Source organism: Pinus tabuliformis, chromosome 9 (genome assembly GCF_031772625.1).
Source record: "Pinus tabuliformis cultivar Carrire ecotype Pingquan chromosome 9, CPIR1, whole genome shotgun sequence".
In the NCBI taxonomy this organism is placed as follows: Eukaryota; Viridiplantae; Streptophyta; class Pinopsida; order Pinales; family Pinaceae; genus Pinus; species Pinus tabuliformis.
Genome location: NC_142307.1, coordinates 913,392,841 through 913,398,754, shown reverse-complemented (window position 1 = coordinate 913,398,754; position 5,914 = coordinate 913,392,841).

Here is a 5,914-nt window from a genome sequence, read left to right as displayed (position 1 = left end):
TGGATATTGAATAAGGTAAGGCATATTCTATATTTGAAGAAAAATCTAATTTCAATAGGGCAGTTGGGAGGTGAAGGTTGCGTAACTACTTTCACAGATAAAACATGGAAGGTCACTAAAGGATCCCTGGTAATAGCGAAAGGAGAAAAAGTTGGTACATTGTATTTATGCAATGGTATTTCTAATTCTGTTAATGCTTTAACCTCTACAGGAGAAGATATAGCATTGTGGCATCATAGGCTTGGGCACATAAGTGAGAAGGGGATGTAGATTCTTCACTGAAGAAATTTGTTGCCAGGTTTGAAGCATGTTGATTTAAAATTATGCGAGAATTGTGTTTATGGAAAACAGAAGAGAGTCAGATTCCTTAGAGCTCAGAAAGAAAAGAAGAATGAAAAATTAGAGCTTGTGCATACAGATGTATGGGGACCTGCTCAGTTATCATCTCTTGGTGGCTCTCGTTATTATGTTACTTTTATTGATGATGCAACCAGAAAAACCTAGATTTATTGTATTCAAAATAATCTGATGTAATTGATAGTTTCAAGAAATGGAAAGCTTTGGTTGAAAATGAGATAGGGAAAAGGTTGAAGTGTCTCAGATCAAATAATCGAGGTGAATATTGCAGCAAAGAGTTTGATAGGTACTGTTCAGAGAATGAAATTCGCAGAGAGAAGACAGTTCTAGGAACACCACAAGAAAATGGTGTGTCAGAAAGGATGAACAGGACAATCATGGAGCGTGCAAGGTGCATGAGATTGCATGCAGGATTGCCTTTACAATTTTGGGTAGATGCTGTAGATACTGCTATTTATCTAATAAACAGAGGGCCTTCAAGTTCCTTGGATGGTGGTATTCCAGAGGAGGCATGGACAAGTAAAAAGGTAAACTACTCATTTTTAAAGACTTTTGGTTGTGAAGCCTTTGTCCACATTAATAAAGAAAATAGAACAAAGCTTGAGGAAAAATCAAAGAAATGTACCTTTATTGGATATGGTGATAATGATTTTGGTTATCGCTTATATGATGAAAATCACAAAATCATTAGGAGCATAGATGTAATATTCAATGAAAAGGTCTTGTATAAGAATCAGTTGCAGGAAAATAAACAAGAAAAACAAAACAGAGAATACACAGTGCTTGACGATATCACAGGAAAAGTGATAGTGCCCAAAAATCATAATGATCAACAGCCAGAACAACAACCACAACAACAACAAGCACTTCAAACACCTAAAAGTTGTGTTAGAAGATCTACCAGGATAAGTAGACCCCCTGAATGATACTCTCCTTCATTATATTATGTATTGTTGACTGATTCTGGTGAACCAGAATGTTATGAAGAAGCAGTGTAGGTAGAAACCAGGAAGAAGTGGGAGCAAGCCATGAAAGAAGAGATGGACTCCTTAGCACATAACCCGATTTTGGACTTAGTCAGGCTTCCTGCAAGTAAAATAGTATTGCAGAATAAATGGGTTTATAGGTTGAAGGAAAAAGATGGAGGAAAACAGAGGTACAAAGCTAGACTTGTGGTGAAGGGGTTTGCACAGAAGAAAGGTATTGATTTTGATGAAATATTTTCTCCTGTTGTTAAAATGACTTCAATTAGAACTATTTTAAGTCTAGTAGCAGCTGAAGATTTACATCTTGAGAAGTTAGATGTAAAGACAGCCTTTCTCCATGGGGATTTGGAGGAAGAGATATATATGCAACAACCACAAGGATATGAGGTAAAAGGGAAGGAGAAACTAGTGTGCAGGTTGAAGAAGAGCTTGTATGGCTTAAAACAGGCTCCAAGGCAGTGGTATCTAAAATTTGACAGGTTTATGTTTGAACAAGGTTATACTAGGTGTCACTCTGATCATTGTGTTTATCTCAAAAGGCAAAATGATGGTAGCTATATTATATTGTTATTTTATGTAGATGGAATGCTTGTTGCAGGTTCTAACATGCAAGAAATAAATGTGATCAAAAGGAAATTGGCAAACTCATTTGCAATGAAGGATTTGGGTGCTGCAAAAAAAATACTTGGTATGAGAATAACTAGAGACAGGAAGAATCGCAAATTAACATTGTCTCAAAGTGAGTACATAGAAAAGGTGTTGAAAAGGTTTAATATGCAGAATGCAAAACCAGTTAGTATACCTTTGGCTAGTCATTTCAAATTAAGTAAGGTGGCGTGTCCCAAGACTCAGGAGGAAATGGCTCATATGTCTAAAGTTCCATATGCATCAGCAGTTGGAAGCTTAATGTATGCAATGGTGTGCACAAGGCCTGACATTGCACATGCAGTGGGAGTTGTAAGCAGGTACATGAACAGTCCAGGAAAAGAACATTGGATGGCAGTGAGGTGGACTCTCAGGTATTTTAGAGGTACCATAAATCAAGCATTATGCTTTGGTAGTTCAAACATTTCTCTACAGGGATATGTTAATGCAGATATGGCAGGTGATAGAGATAACAAGAGGAGCACTACAGGATATGTGTTTACTATAGGTGGAACAGTTGTTAGTTGGGTTTCAAAAATCCAAAGTGTTGTTTCACTTTCAACAACAGAAGCACAGTATGTTGCTGCTACAGAGGCTAGTAAAGAAATGATTTGGTTACAAAGGTTTCTAGATGAATTGGGCAAGAAGCAGGAGTTGGGCAGGTTATACAGTGACATCCAGAGTGCCATACATCTTGCAAAGAACTCTGCATTTCATTCCAAGGCTAAACATATACAGCTCAAGTACCATTTCATACGGTCACCATTAGAAGATGGAAAGTTGAAGCTGGAAAAGATACACACTAGCCAGAATCCTGCAGATATGTTAACAAAAGTTGTAACCAGGGAGAAACTGAGAATCCACTCAGTTTCAGTTGGTCTTCAAGTATGATGAAGAATATGAGAAATAGCCAGGTCCAAAGTGGAGTTATTGTCCAGCAAATGAAGCAGTGGTGGAGTTGCTATAATCAGTCTCCAAGTGGGAGATTGTTGGGTGTGGAGCCTGATTATCTTTTGTATTCAAAGGTTTCAGCCAGATGTATACCCAAGGAAGACTATACACCCCTCCACGCGGAGGGGTGCGGGGGGGACTTTTTCGGGTCCGGGGGCCAGCGGTCCCCCGGCGAGGGTTCGAGGGCAGCGCCCTCGAAGCTAAAATAGATTTAAAATTGCCTTGTAAAACTCTAGTAATTTCTAGTCAATTTGGGCCGTTCATTAGGCGGATGATCTGACGGTAGAAGTTATGTTTAATTTAGGGTTTTTTGCACTAGAAGGCAACCGCTCACTATATATGAGGGAATTGTATTGTGTATATATATATTTGTATTCTGAGTGAGGAAAAGAGAGGAGATTGAGAGCGAAGAGGGTGTTACAACGGATCTACTGTAGGTTGTGTCTTTTTTCAGTTTGTTGGATAATATAAAAGGAAGGACTGGTTGTTTCTCTGTGGATGTAGCCCAAACTGGGTGAACCACGTATATTTATGTCTCTTTTGTTTTATGTGCTTTCTGTGTTTATATTTCTGCAATATTTTATGTGTTACATTTCTCTGTAATATATAATTTTCTAACAACTGGTATATCCAGAATATCCAGAATATTCGTCTAATAGAGAAGACATATCGAACCTTAATACAGTTTGTATTATTTTCTCCATGGATAGAATGGGGTAGTTGCCTTTGTCGGAGGCACGGTTGAGATTCCAGAAATCTACACACGGGCGGATCTCCTCAGACTTCTTCCTTACAAGGACCAAATTTGACACCCACGTTGAGCTCCGCCCTCTGTATATGATTTGAGAATCCAACAATTTTCTCAAATCTTTCTATATGAGAGGCTCGGTTGTTAGATGTACTTTCCTCATCTTCTATTGGAATGGCTTGGCCCCTTCCTTAATCGGTATCACATGTTGGATGATTTGTGTGTCTTATGTCTTGATTTCACTTTACATCCACACAAAGACGTCATGGTACTTCTTCAATAAGCAGGTAAAGGCTTGTCACTCTTGTGGTGTGCAACAAGTACCAGTATTAACATACTTCAGATCCTTATCATTTTCCAAGTTGATCTTCTCATGCGATAGAGTGGAATTGTGGTTCTTAGCATTGATGGGTCCCTCAAAGCAATTCTATAGACCATACAACTTTTCTAATGATACTACACCCTTGGGGATGAGGTTTCCTATACTCGCATTGGTTGCATCCTTCAGTTCCTTTTCATGCTCGTCCTCGTCAATCACAGTATCTATTGGTCGTCATAAAAAATGTGTAAATTAATGATATTATTCGAGATAGAAGGTTTATAAATAATTTCAATAGAAAAAATGTTCCTCAACGGTGACATCCTAGGAACAATGTTTGTTAATGCATCCATAGATGAATTACACATTCTCGGAACATAAATAATATTAAAATCTTGGAAATGTGAAATAAGATGCCATACCTCTTGTTGGTAACTTCTAAGATGGGGTGACACATAATGTATGGTGTTACGTACCTATCACACCACAAATTCTGAGTACCCTACCATTTTCAAGATGAAAACGTTGAGGTCGATGGCCTTTTGCAAGCCTAAGATGAGTGCTTCGTAGTCTGTATTATTGTTCATGCACTCAAATTCGAAGTGGCTAGAGATAAAATGCTTCCTCTCCAATGGGTCTATTAAAATGCAACCAGCTCTAAGGACTTCTTGTGTTTTGGAACCATCAAAGTAGATAGTCCAAACATCATATATACAGGGACTGTGAACTACAATAGTACTACTACAACTACTACTAACTGTACAAAGTTCATTATCACCAGTTCGACAAGGAAGGAGACCGAACTATGTGTCTATTGTTACTGGGGATGGTTGTGCAAGATAACACTCGAGTTGAGTTTCAAGAAAGTAATTGCTGAAAAGTAATTCTGTGAAATCCATTGGTTAATTATGCTAGTTCAAGGGAGTGATAGTTTGTTTCATATATCTCTCTAATTCTACCCGGATCTGATTATTTAAGCCCTGTATGTTGACTAGTCTATTAGAACGTACCCTTTTAGTTTGCTAGACTAGTCTCTGCTCAACAACAATTTGTATGCTTCCGGAATGTCCATAATCACTATGTTGATACATTGGTGGACTCACTCATTAGTTGATGATTGGATGATGACATCTTTGAGCTCACCAATTCCCTGAACATGATTCTTGTCGAGTTGATAATTTGTGAATCCGTATTTTCCCAATTAGCATTGATTTTCTTGGCAATAGATAATGACATGACATTCACCGATGCACTAGAATCAACCAAGAAATTGTGTACATTGAAATTGAATATTTAAAAAGTTAACAAGAATGTTGGGAAGAGTGTATTCACATCCATTGGAAGCGCATTAAGTACATATTCAAGAGTACAATGAGACTTACTAGATCCTTATCCAAAGGTGTAGCGTTACTTGTAGAGGGTTTCCCAAGTACCTATAGAAGGATGTCCTGTTGGCTTCTGATCTTTGTTAGTTCAAACATGGATATGTTCACATGAACCTTCTTCATATCATCTACAATGCTATAATCCACAGTGGGAATTGTTCGCAGTGTCCGAGGATAGAACTTGGTTTTTGGTTTCCGGAGTGATGGTTTTGTCCTTACTACTTTTGAAAACACTTTTAGTTCAGACTAATTTCCTAGACTTTATCTGAGTGTTTTGTTCTAAGTTAGCGGGTCGATTGATTTTCCTCAACAAATTTCCTTTGAATTTATTCTTCGGAAACTGAATTGTGGTGGTCAGCACTTGGCTTCTTAGGTTATACCGGTTGGTCTGCCTGGGCCGGAAAATCACTCGGAGGCTTCTTATCAGAATTACTCTTTTGGGCTATGAGAATACATTTAAACATGTTTACTACATGTCCAACACTTGGAGCTTCATCATCTACATAATCATTTTCCCTTTATT